This window comes from Bubalus kerabau, chromosome 2 (genome assembly GCF_029407905.1).
Source record: "Bubalus kerabau isolate K-KA32 ecotype Philippines breed swamp buffalo chromosome 2, PCC_UOA_SB_1v2, whole genome shotgun sequence".
NCBI lineage: Eukaryota > Metazoa > Chordata > Mammalia > Artiodactyla > Bovidae > Bubalus > Bubalus kerabau.
Window position 1 is genome coordinate 166,682,904 of NC_073625.1, and position 14,486 is coordinate 166,697,389.

Sequence of the window (14,486 nt, forward strand, 5' to 3'; positions counted from 1 at the left end):
AGGTGTAGAATCCGTGTCTCCGCATTGGCAGGCACATTCTTTACCACTGAGCCACCAGGGAAGCCCCACTATTCCCTTCAATAACATGTAAAATAGAAAATGCAGGTGCTGCTGTTGCCATTCAAAGCAAGAACAAACACACATGGAAGTCCTCTTCTTTTTCTTAATACATCTCTCTAAGTTCTCTGAATCCTTCTTTCAAACTGTATGTAGAACTTCTGTTTCCTCATCATTGCTCCATCCACCACCTGGATATTTTCAAAAGCCTCCACATTGGTCTTCCTTTCTTCTGTCCTTCCTGCACACTGCACCATAATCATCTTTGTCAATTCATTTTTGAGCATGTCACTTGGGCTGTAAAACCATCCATGGCTCTCTTCTTCTGCCTGACAAGAGTCCAGCTCTTTAGCTCACACACTACAGTCTTCATAAAGGAGCCTCTTGTTTTTATCTTCAGCCTCTTCATCCACCATCCAGCTCCACACCTCTGTGGATCTGCACAGACTGTTACCTCTACCTGGGATGCCCTCCTGTCACACCACTGTCAATCTACCTAATGACATCTTGTCTATTGTTTAAACTTTTCAAACACCTAGGGATACAAACATAATTTGAGATATTTATTCAAAGTGCCCCCAAACTTGAGATCCTGAGAACCTAAGCATTTGTGATAAAAATAATGGACACTGCACCAATAATTTTCAAGCTGCACATTAGAATGACTCCTCTTGGAGAAGGCTGGGGAAACACTCCTGTGAGTGTTTGGACAATGGTGCAATTTAAGTACTTATCAGGTAATTTTCCTCCTAATATTCAGAAAGAACTGAGAACAGCTGCACTAAACTTTGAGAAATATGTTTTAAAAACTGTGTTCAGGCAACAACCCTTTTGTGAAGAATTCCTTGATTCTTGAGACAGAATAAATCACTCTCCCACAGGAATGATCCCCTTCTAGAAAAAAATCCTTAAAAATCCCTAGATAGTATTTTGGGAAACATAAATTGTGAAAAGAATACTGGAATATCCATAAAGTCACATAAGCATTTCTCACATAGATACAGTCATAGGCATGGAAACATCAAGAGAAGTCTTTGCCAATGCTACTAATTGTTTTCATTAAGCGATTATGTGCTTGCTTGAACTTTGGGCATATGCTGTTATTTGTATGAAATGTTTACCACACACACTTGGTCCAGGTCCTCAAATATTTCATCAAAATGTTTTTATGCTCTGTAAAGCTCAAGTGTGGATGATAATTTTCCTTTGTCAAATGTAAAAACAAATTTTACTTTAGATTCAGATCCCTGTATTCTTATATTATTATTTACATAGTGTTTATTTGTATCTATTTATATATTATATATTAATTTTATATTTTATCTTATATCCTTCTTATATTAGTAATATAATATAGTATATTATATTATTCTTAATTCTTCAATACCCATATGTAAGATGTTTCCTAGGTTTGGAGAAAATATACAGTTAGTTGTCATCTAAAAAATTAAGACTATGTTTATGAGGAGGTCATTCTATCATAGTCAGGCCAACATGTGATTTCTGTAAAGGACTGTTTCAAAGTACATTGGTAATTCTGGCAGTCTAAAAGTAATGTAAACTGAAAACTTTGTTTTTTTTGTTTTTTGTTTTTTTTTTTGGTTGCATGGTATGACTTGTGGAATCTTAGTTCCCCGATCAGGGATTGAACCCAGGCTCTTGGCAGTGAAAGCACAGAGTCCTAACCTCTGGATGGTCAAAGATTCTGCTTTTGGATTTCTTTTGGCTTGATCCAGAATTTATGGCCTAACCATTCATTAGAAACAAAGAGATATAATTTTTGTTAAAATAGTCCTGAACTGATAAATTAAGTTTCATATTGAAACAGAATTTGATGCCATATCAAAGAAATTGAAGATACTTACCAAGTTAGATAATTCAGTACAAGGTAGCCAACTCTGACTTCTTTATTGCATCACTTCAATGCTGGACAGCCACTAGCTGACTGATTTTTTTTTTTTTTAATAACAGAAATTTACTTTCTCACAGTCCTGCAGACCAGAAGTCCAAGATCAAGGCGGTGGCAGGTTCAGTTTCCTCTGAGATCTCTCTCTTTAGCTTGCAGATGGCCATCTTTTTGCTGTGTCCTCCCATGGTCCTCTCTCTCTGTGTGCTGTGTGTCCTAATTCTTATTCTAGCTCTCAGACTCCAAATTGAAATCACAGTAATAGTAAAACTAGTATAAAGGAAACTTTAATATTGAGAGTTTTGGCCTAATGAAGAGTTCATAGAATAGGTATCTGTCCTTTGTAGTTGTCTCCAAGCTACAGTGAACCTCATTTTCATATTTTTGTTGTCCTGGAATTGTAAACCTTTCCAAGTTAGAATCTGAAAATTTTACATAGTCGTTCTTTGTGTAAGCTGCAGTTTCTACTAACTAGATGCATTTGTATGAGATTTAACTCAGAAGCATGTAGTAAGGAGCCAGGTCTGGAGTGACAGAAATGGAGAGCTTGTATCTGAGATTGACAGCAGATATGGCAGCTTTCCTGTCATGGAATCAAGTGTGGTTCTGGACTTGGCAGTAGAAAAAGCCTGAAGTCAGTAAAATTACTGTGGTTCTGATGTGAGCAGTTCTTCAGTGTGATGCTTGGAATTATTACTGTAAGTTCAACCTAGAATCTATTCCCTCAGTCTTTTCAAAAGTTTTGTTACATTTCTAATATTTCTTAATAATCCACTACTAGTTTAACCAACTAGAGTAAATTCTGTTATCTCCAACCAAGTTTCTATGTTGGAATACAGAACTGTAATTTAACAGTAGTACATCTAGTGGCTATTGTTTCATTTTCCAGAAAACAAAAATATTGTAGGCTCCTCCTTCCCTGTGTTAACATTTTACGATGGACTACAATACTACTTGTTTGCTAGTTCTTAACCAGGGCTTCATTATATGTTAGGAATAAGTGTTAAAATAATTGGACAAGTCATTCCCCTCATGTAGCATATACATCTTACAGTAATTTAAGTAATGAATTGTTTTAAAGTAAGCTGATTTGTTGCAAATAAGAAAATTGGAAGAAAATGTTGTCATTTGTTGCAATTGCCCCTTAAAAGAAAGCAACTTTTATCACTTAATTTTCCATATTCTTACTCTGTAAAACATTCTCCACAGTTTTCTTCCCTTACTAAACCTCTGAACACAACCTCTAATGATTCAATGAAGGATTCATAGAGAACTTGAAGAAAGAACTGTCAAGTGATCAGAAAAATGGAAAAGATGGACTAGGATACTAATTTCTATTTTAAAGAACCTGAAAACACTTGGAGAACCGCAAGAATAGAGATTTCAGTCTTCACTCAGATGAAAAGTTTGGTGGGCATGTGTGTTTCTTTAAAAAACAAAAAAATAACATTCATAGAATCCTAAAATTTCATAGAACTAAGAAATCTACATAACCTAATTCAAACCACCATTTACAGGTAATTGATTCTCCTATATTGTGCAGAGGGGGTTAAAATATGTATTTATGTATTTCCTCGTGCTTGTGTGTCTTTGCCACTCCTCAAATACACATGGACAAATGCCACTCACAACTAAGCCTTAACACTTCCCACTTTTCTATATCCAGTAAGCATGCCCCCACATGCATATGTGTATGTGTGTATATATAACTTTGAAAAATGCATCTCATAGTTTTCTTTCTATGGCATATATCACATTATACAATTAGTGGTTTCCAGAGTCATTAAACTTTGTTTCCGGAACAATACACATAAATCTGTTTATTTATACACAGAAACAAATTTAGTTGCGGTGGGTATAATGAAATGATATAAGCCTTAATGGTCTTTTACTTAGAATTAACCTGCATCTGGAGATGATTTACGGGGAATACAGAGAATAGAATGCTATGCAGATGTTAATTGTATAGTACAATTGTGAAAGGACATATATAGGAAACTACTCTTTCCGCTCCAAAATACAACACTCCATTCTTATCTCCTCCCATAATACAAAATTATCCTGGGAGAACAGGAAAAGAACTCACAGAAATGCAGCAAAAATACATAAACAATTGAGATACAGCACCAAGGAAGACATAAAAAGTCCTTTAGTAAGTCAGACTGTTAGTCTTGCTTTTTCTTTAGTCTGCATTTCAATGGTCTTTCTATTTTTGTTAAACATAAGTGAAGGGGAAGAAGTTTTTATTAGAGGTTTGTTGACTAGCTGCTGACTCTCTTATGCTGTAAATGGGGCATTGAGATCTTTAGCTGTCAGGGACTGAAGGAATGGGAAGTATTCTTAAATTCGCCCTGATTATTCTCCAAAAGTCTCACAAATACATATTTTGAATGAAATATATTTGCTTTCTCTATCAACTAAATTATTCTCTTTTCCCAGAAATAATATAGAATTTCAGAGTCAATACATATATTTTCTTTGTAGAACAAGATGGTCAATGAAGCAGTCACTGTGAAAGCCTCATGAGAACAATTAAATCTCAGCAATTAGGTTGATGACTAAATTTGATGGTAGAAAAATGTTAATAACATACTTTCTGTAGCCCTTTCTGGAATGGTTCACTTTGTTTTTCCTCCAGTTACTTTAATCAAAATGAATAGTCACAAATGATTTGAAATATCTTACAAGAGTATAGAACTAAGACTTTGGCAGATATAGCTAGAAGGAGCAGGAAAACATATTTTCAGAAGCTCAGAGGGTCAAGCTCTTTTTTAAAAAAATGTATTTTCATGAAGATTTTTTTAAAATAATAAGTCTGAAAAAAAAATTAAGCTCCATGACTTCTTGCTCATTTGTTTTGGTTAGATTTTTAGACTATTTTATCTGGGGAAGAGAAACAGTTTATTATTCATGCTCAGTGACCTTGAACAGGGCTTCCTAGGTGGCTCAGCAGTAAAGAATCTGCCTGTGATGCAGAAGACCCAGGTTCAATCCCTGGGTTGGGAAGATCCCGTGGAGGAAGGCATGGAAACCCATTCCAGTATTCTTGCCTGGAGAACCCCATGGACAGAGGAGCTGGCAAGCTACAGTCTATAGGGTTGCAATGAGTTTGTCATGACTGAAGCAACTTATCTTGCACACATGACCTTGAACTCTTAAAATAAAGGTTGAAGTGACTAGGAGAAGCAGGATGCAACATTGATTAATGAGTCTAGATATAAATGTGGGCTTTTGTGGTCAAATGAACCTCAATACTGTTTTTGATATGATAGAAGTTACCCACATAAGAGTTCATGCAAAAGAGTTGTGTTCCTGGGTCTGCATTAAAGCAAGTAATGATCATCATTCACTTTATTATTTAACAAAATAAATAAATGTATTTATTTATTTATGTAAATATATCATAATTCATTTGTTTGTTTAACAAAACATTGAATACCTACAAAATGCCAGGGATTTGCCAGACCTTGGTGCCTCAGAGCAAATGCTCTACCTTCAAGAAATACATCTTCTTAAGGATTTATGTCAGTCTTGTGACCCAAGGCTTTCCAGAGGATTTGACTCATCAGCTGTCATTTTTAAAATGTACCTGGATTACCTTGGATAGAAGATAGAGAAGGGCCCTCAGGGCTTAGGGAATGAAAGCATGGAAATAAGAAATCCTCTAGATGATTTGTTGGTTGGCCTAAATATATTTACATAGAGGTGAGTTTCTATTGTTAAAATATATCGGATATTGTACGTTTGAATTTACTTTGAGAAATACAGGAGCAAGCTTTCAATAGATGCTGTGATAATTCAAAACCACTGTGTGGTTGAGTTTCTTTTCTAAGGAGCAAGGTATGATCTTCAGGATATTTGGTTCTATCAAGAAGTTCTGGAGATTTTCTGTAATCTCCCCCAAACAAATTATTCTTTGTAATAGACTTTTTCTCGCTGATCTACAATTTCCCTTGAAAGAGTAGTAGCCTGTAGACTTTCCACAAAAGCAAGATTTCTCAACCTCAGCATTACTGACAGTTTAGTCTGGATGATTCCTTATTGGAGCGAGCAGTCATCCTGTGCATTTTAGGATGTTTAGAAGCTTCCCTGGCCTTTACCTACAAAGTGTCAGTGGAAAACTCCCTTGCCCCACCGTTGTGACAAACAAAATATGTCCAGACATTGTGAAATATCCTCTGGGTGACATAATCACCATTGGTTGAAAATCACTTCACCAACATAAGCTATTGTAACTTAGTTTTATTGCAGTAGTTTAGTATCTCAAATGCTTTACTGCTAGTAATAATAATGAATACTGATATTCATTGGCTGATTTGAACAGGGGGATCCAGCCAACTTGTAATAACAGCCAAAAGTATGCCAGACAGACTCTTTTATGAAATAAGGTCCTATATTGATGTGGGTATCATCACCGTACTGGTGATGTTGTCATTTTGTTCCTGGTCACACAAGGCAGGCCCAGCTCTTCTATGACATATGAGAAAGTTGGAAAGAGCAAATCTCCTTTTCATCTAAAGTAAGGCAATACTCTAACCTGTGGTTCTCAGGACATTTGGAACTTTCTGAGGGTATTTCAATAATACTGACCTTTTGATTACTCTGTAATGTTCCGATTTAATTTAAACAATTCTGATATCTCACACCCAAAGGTTCTGATTTAGTTGGATTTAATTGGTCTGAGGTGAGGCTTAAGTATTAGGTTTTTAATGCTGTCATGAGATTCTTAGGCCGGCACTGCCAGGATGGAAAATACTTTAACTTGGGCTGTGAATCATCTATTTTTTAAGCTTAATTTTGTTTAGGGATGTTGGGAAACAGTTAAATCCTACTTGTTATATATGTGTGTGTGTATCTATATGTATGTGTGTGTGCGCATATATATATATATCATAAATCTATATAATAAATCTTTATAAAGATCATACAGTTAGTGTCTGCTTTGGGTCTAGGAATTTAGCCTTTGGAACTAGAAATAAAACAAGGCATTTAGCTTTTAGAACAAGGTGTTTAGCTTTTAACCCACTGATTCTCAAACTCTGCACATTAGAAGAGCCTGATTCTTGTTTTCTAAAGTCCAGACCATACCCCAGACCAATTAAATCACAGTCTCTAGGGTGCTGCATAGCAGCAGTTATCTGTGAAGTTCTCCAAGTGATTTCAAAGAGTAGACACATTTGGGAACCACTGCTTGAACCAGATCTGGAAAGGGATTAATTATTCAGGCCTGGTGATTCAGAGCATTGTTCTCATCTAATCTGCACATTAGAATCACCTGGGGAACTTTTGAAACTCCTGAAGTCCACACTGCACCCAAGTCTATTAAGTCAGAATTGCATGGGGTAGGAGCCAGTCACCAGTAGCGATGCTAATATGCAGCCAAGTAGGGTTCTCAGACTTCATCACACATAAGAATCATCTGCAAGGCTCAATAAAACACAGAGTGCTGGGCTCCATACCCCACATTTCTAATTCAAATAGGTCTATGTTGAGGCTCAAGGATTACCATTTCTAAGTTCTCAGTTGATAATAATGTTGCTGTGGGTCCAGGGACCACACTTTGAAATCAAAAATACTGATTTTGAAAATCAGCTTGAGACACGAAAATGCAAAAAGACACATGTTGAGTTGTTTTAGTAGATGTGATATTATTCTTCAAATATCTGCATGAGGACACTGACTATGACTATTTTAATATTTTCTCCTATTTCCTATATAAACTCTCTTCCCATTAGTTTCTTCCCCCCTTTTATATGTCTTGGTGCTTCTTTTTACTTCTCTCATATATATATGTAGATGAGAGGAGGGTCAACAAGTATGAAATCTAAATTTATTTCATTAACCCAAATGACAGTACTTGTTTACCTTGCAATAAAGGCAATGTCTGAAGACAGAACCCTGATTGTAGAAGTTGTGACTTCACAGAGGGGGAAAAAACCATCTGGGCAGAGCAGACTTTCTCTTAAGGTATGCAGATTGTTCGTCCACCAAGCACTAAGTGACTTATCCCTCATAACAGCTCTAAGCCATGTAGAATCTTTGCCCCCTTTCTCTGGCCCCAGGACTCATTTTAGTATGCTCAGGAGTCTGTCTTTCTATGTTAGAATTGCATATACAGTTTTAGCCAGATAATGAATGCTCAGAAAATTCTGAAGGAAGTCACATAGCCTATATTTTCCTATTTATGTGAGAATCTGCATGATGATATCTCCTACCCCTACCCCTACCCCTACCCCAAAGAAAGAAAGAAAGAAAAAAAAAACTAAACAATTCATTCAGAAACAAATCAGTGAATCAGGGGAAAAGATCAAGTAAATGGTAGAGGAGTAAACTTCATATTAAAGAAAACAACTATGGAGTGGGAGAGAGAAGAGGAGAGGAGAAGAGAGGAAGAAGAAGAAAGTGGATGAGAGGGAGGAGGAGAAGGGAGGTGATGATGTTGGTCTTCTCTCTTTGTTGACTTCTCAGTGTACTTCATACTTAAAGTATCTGACTTAGGATGTGATCATGTTGCTCTAAATTAAACAAGTGGGTGAGTCCAGAATTGATTGATACCATTGTCACTATATTAATGTTTATTTCATTACACTGATTAATCTTCCTTCTCAACTAGCCTATCGCCACTTGGAATATACATCAGTTCATTATGGTGCTAAGTGGTAACAAGGGAGTTTTTGATCCACAAAAATACACACTCAAGGGCAACTAAAGTCACAAATGAAAGAAGCCATGATCAAGGTTGGTTTCCACATGCTCTGTTTCTTCATGTATCATTATGATATTAATATGATCTGATATATTGAAGCTGGAGAAGATGTGGTTGAAATCAACTTATACTACAATGCTCTATTGAGAAGCAGAGACTATTTCAGTCATCCTTAGAGCAATGACCATAGCAGTATATTTTTTCCTCTCTGAACAAAATACTATTTCTGCTCTATTTTTACCACTCAAAGTATTAAAAAAAAAAAAAAAAACAAGCAAAAAGATCCCACACACTAATGGAAAGAGGATTCTACAGAGCATGTGCATGAGAGGATGGAACTCTTGGAGGCCATCTTGGAATTCTGTCTACACCTAATCTCAATTTTTGCAGAGAGAGAGAGAGAGAGAGAGAGAGAGAGAGATCTCCTATTGGTTCTGTTTTTCTGGAGAACTGTAACATAAAGCCCTGACTAGTACATAGATGAATCTTGAGCACGTTATGTTAAGTAAAATAGCCAATTGTAAAAAGACAAATATTGTATGATTTCACTTATATAAGATATTTAGAGTATTCAAATTTATATAAACATAAAGTGACATGATGGTGGTTATAGAGGCTGTGGGGAGGAAGAAATGGGGAACTGTTTAATGGGTATAGAGTTTCAGTTTTACAAGAGGAAAAAGTTCTGGAGATTGATTACACAACAGTGTGAATATACTTGGCACCACTGAGCTGTACACTTAAAAATGGTTGAGATAAATGTTATTCAATTTTTACCACAATTAAAACAAAATAAAACAAAAGCAAAAAAACAGAAACAAGCTGTTGATACTTTCCTGGTTCAACTGATTTCAAACAGTTAAAATTCAGAAATACTTGCTATGGCTTTAAAGAGAAGCGATATGAAGTCAGAATGGACACCCAAATTGAACTTGAATCAACAATTATCTAGCTGGTGTTAAAAATAGTAACAAACAAAAAGCCAAATGAATGGGATATTCTCCTACAGACAGGAACATAAGAGCAAGGACCAATACTTTATTCTATCATGACTGGCCAGTGCCTTACAGGATTTTGAGTCTGTTGGAAGTCAACACAGGATATGTGAGAAAACTGAAGTAGAGTTCAGAAAGAAACATCATTAAACCTAAAAATGTGTTCTATAGAAATGTTAAATGAAGGTAGAGGTTAAAGGTTTTGCATCTGGTCCCATCACTTCACGGCAAATAGATGGGGAAACAGTGGAAACAGTGTCAGACTTTGTTTTTGGGGGCTCCAAAATCACTGCAGATGGTGACTGCAGCCATGAAATTAAAAGACGCTTACTCCTTGGAAGGAAAGTTATGACCAACCTAGACAGCATACTCAAAAGCAGAGACATTACTTTGCCCACAAAGGTCCATCTAGTCAAGGCTATGGTTTTTCCAGTGGTCATGTATGGATGTGAGAGTTGGACTGTGAAGAAAGCTGAGTGCCGAAGAATTGATGCTTTTGAACTGTGGTATTGGAGAAGACTCTTGAGAGTCCCTTGAACTGCAAGGAGATCCAACCAGTCCATTCTGAAGGATATCAGCCCTGGGATTTCTTTGGAAGGAATGATGCTAAAGCTTAAACTCCAGTACTTTGGCCACCTCAGGCGAAGAGTTGACTCATTGGAAAAGACTCTGATGCTGGGAGGAATTGGGGGCAGGAGGAGAAGGGGACGACAGAGGATGTGATGGCTGGATGGCATCAGCGACTCAATGGATGTGAGTTTGAGTGAACTCCAGGAGTTGGTGATGGACAGGGAGGCCTGGCGTGCTGCAATTCATGGGGTCACAAAGAGTCGGACACAACTGAGCAACTGAACTAACTATAAAAGTTAATAGAATCCAGATTTTTTTGCAGTATAGACTAGAAATCTAAGGGAAAGTTACTAAGTTATTACAAGGAGGGCATTTTCTGACAATTTCCTATTTTCCTAGAACATAGACCTGAAGGTGTGGACTTCAGTTCAGTAAGAGACTTTTCTAGGCATAAGAACAACTAAACCCTGTCAAAGAGAATGGCAGACCATCTGTACTGGCTGTGTAACAAATAGGTGTGTACCTCAAACTTAGTATTTTAAAACAACATACACTTACAATTTATTATTTTACCATTTCTGTGGGTCTGGAGTCTGAGCACAGTCCAGCTGGGTGCTGTCATCAGGGTCAAGGCATTGGCTGGACGTACAATCTCATGTCATCTTGGCATCCTCGTCCAAGCTCACTGGATATTAGCAGAATTTAGTTCCTCTGGAGCCATGAGGGCCGAGGCCCATTCTTTGCCACCCCATTCTCTCTACACCATGGCAGCTTGCTCCTTCAAGGCAAATAGGAGGCATTCTCCTGCTGTTTCTTGCCTCTTAAGTCTCACTGATTAATCCAGACCCATGTAGGATAATCCCTCTTTTGACTGATTCAGAATAAACGAATAAGGATCCTAATCACATTTGTAAAATCACTTTTGCCACATGATGTAACAGAATCAGGAGAATAACAGCTCATGATATTCACAGGCCCCACCCACAATGATAGGAAGAAGATTCTCAACAGTGTGTATGTGAAAGAGCAGGACTCTTGAAGACCATCTTGTAATTCTGGCTGCCATATTGTCTCAATTTTTGCTTATCAGACCCCAAACTACATCACTTTTATTTAATTGCTGAGTATCACCCTAAATATGGACTAGATGAAAATTCCATTTATTTCTATCAAAAATACTTTCAAATAGTTTCCTCAAGAGGAAACCTGTATGTGGACCACCCCAGCATGAAGGTGGAATAGTTAACTCATATGTAGGGTGGTTGAAAGAATGCCACATGACCTCACATCTGCTTAAAAATGTATTCCTAGGTTTGCAACGAAACCTGATATCGGCTTCAACAATGTCATTCTGTTGGATTTATCTCTACAACATCCCCAGTTAATAGCCAATGGGCCAAGGTTAAGGAGTTGGCTAGGATGGATCAGAGAGAGGTGATTCAATTCAATATTGATTATAATCTTTTGCAGGAACACCTCAGTATTTCTGGATTGACATCACACACGTTCATAATGTGTGTCTCCTAAAGTAATACTCATTAAAGAAGCAAGTTAAAAATACTGTTACATATGTGCTCCGAGGCTCATTGCAGACTCTCTACAATGGTCAGTTCACTGCACTTCAGTCACTCAGTCATGTCGACTCTTTGTGACCCCATGGACTGCAGCACACCAGGCTTCCCTGTCCACCACAAACTCCCAGAGGATACTCAAACTCATGTCCATCGAGTCAGTGATGCCATCCAACCATCTCATCCTCTGTTGTCCACTTCTACTGCCATCTATCTTTCCAAGCATCAGGGCCTTTTCCAAGGAGTCAGTTCTTTGCATCAGGTGGCCAAAGTATTGGAGTTTCAACTTCAGCATCAGTCCTTCCAATGAATATTCAGGACTGATTTCCTTTAGGATGGACAGGTTGGATCGCCTCGCAGTCCAAGGAACGCTCAAGAGTCTTCTACAAAACCGTAGTTCAAAAGCATCAATTCTTCAGTGCTCAGCTTTCTTAATAGTCCAATGCTCACATCCATCAATGACTACTGGAAAAACCATAACTTTGACCAATACAGACCTTTGTTGGCAAAGTGATGTTTCTGCTTTTTAATATGCTGTCTAGGTTGGTCAAACAGCTTCTTCCAAAAACACAAGAGAAGACTCTACACATGGACATCACCAGACGGTCAACACCGAAATCAGATTGATTATATTCTTTGCAGCCAAAGTTGAAGAAGCTCTATACAGTCAGCAAAAACAAGACTTGGAGCTGACTGTGGCTCAGATCATGAACTCCTTATTGCCAAATTCAGACTGAAATTGAAGAAAGTAGGGAAAACCACTAGACCATTCAGGTATGACCTAAATCAAATCCCTTATGATTATACAGTGGAAGTGAGAAATAGATTTAAGGGCCTAGATCTGATAGATAGAGTGCCTGATGAACTATGGATGGAGGTTCATGACATTGTACAGGGGACAGGGATCAAGACCATCCCCATGGAAATGAAATGCAAAAAAGCAAAATGGCTGTCTGAGGAGGCCTTACAAATAGCTGTGTAGAAGAGAAGAGAAAAGCAATGGAGAAAAGGAAAGATATAAGCATTTGAATGCAGAGTTCCAAAGAATAGCAAGAAGAAATAAGAAAGCCTTCTCAGCCCTCAGTGCAAAGAAATAGATGAAAACAACAGAATGGAAAAGACTAGAGATCTCTTCAACAAAATTAGAGATACCAAGGGAACATTTTATGCAAAGATGGGCTCAACAAAGGACAGAAATGATATGGACCTAACAGAAGCAGAAGATATTAAGAAGAGGTGGCAAGAATACACAGAAGAACTATACAAAAAAGATCTTCACAACCCAGAAAATCATGATGGTGTGATCACTCACCTAGAGCCAGACATCCTGGAATGTGAAGTCAAGTGGGCCTTAGAAAGTATCACTACAAACAAAGCTAGTGAAGGTGATGGAATTCCAGTTGAGCTATTTCAAATCCTGAAAGATGATGCTGTGAAAGTGCTGCACACTATATGCCAGCAAATTTGGAAAACTCAGCAGTGGCCACAGGACTGGAAAAGGTCAGTTTTCATTCCAATTCCCAAAGAAAGGCAATCTCAAAGAATGCTCAAACTATCGCACAATTGCACTCATCTCACATGCTAGTAAAGTAATGCTCAAAATTCTGCAAGCCAGGCTTCAGCAGTACATGAACTGTGAACTTCCAGATGTTCAAGCTGGTTTTAGAAAAGGCAGAGGAACCAGAGATCAAATTGCCAACATCTGCTGGATCATGGAAAAAGCAAGAGAGTTCCAGAAAAACATCTGCTGCTGCTGCTGCTGCTGCTGCTAAGAGCTTCAGTCGTGTCCGACTCTGTGCGACCCCATAGATGGCAGCCCACCAGGCTCCTCTGTCCCTGGGATTCTCCAGGGAAGAACACTGGAGTGGGTTGCCATTTCCTTCTCCAATGCATGAAAGTGAAGTCGCTCAGTCGTGTCCGACCCTAAGTGACCCCATCGACTGCAGCCTTCCAGGCTCCTCCATCCATGGAATTTTCCAGGCAAGAGTATTGGAGTGGGGTGCCATTGCCTTCTCCAGAAAAACATCTATTTCTGCTTTATTGACTATGCCAAAGCCTTTGACTGTATGGATCACAATAAACTGTGGAAATTTCTGAAAGAGATGGGAATACCAGACCACCTGACCTGCCTCCTGAGAAATCTGTATGCAGGTCAGGAAGCAACAGTTAGAACTGGACATGGAACAACAGACTGGTTCCAAATAGGAAAAGGAGTATGTCAAGGCTGTGTATTAACACCCTGCTTATTTAACTTATATGCAGAGTACATCATGAGAAATGCTGGGCTGGAAGAAGCACAAGCTGGAATCAAGATTGCTGGGAGAAATATCAGTAACCTCAGATATGCAGATGACACCACCCTTATGGCAGGAAGTGAAGAAGATCTAAAGAGCCTCTTGACGAAGGTGAAAGAGGAGAATGAAAAAGCAAACTTAAAACTCAGATTCAGAAAACTAAGATTATGGTATCTGGTCCCATCACTTCATGGCAAATAAATGGGGTAACAATGGAAACAGTGACAGATTTTATTTTTGTGGGCTTCATAATCACTGCAGATGGTAACTGCAGCCATGAAATTAAAAGACTCTTGCTCCTTGGAGGGCTTCCCTTGTGGCTCAGCTGGTAAAGTATCGCCCACGATGCGGGAGACCTGAGTTCATTCCCTGGGTTTGTAAGATCCC

At 38.1% G+C, this 14,486-nt stretch overlaps 1 pseudogene; it reads left to right on the forward strand.

Annotated features, from left to right (window-relative positions):
- The first annotated feature begins 368 nt into the window (after positions 1-368).
- LOC129644514 (protein cornichon homolog 4-like) lies at positions 369-8,672 on the forward strand (annotated as a pseudogene).
- The last annotated feature ends 5,814 nt before the right edge of the window (positions 8,673-14,486 follow it).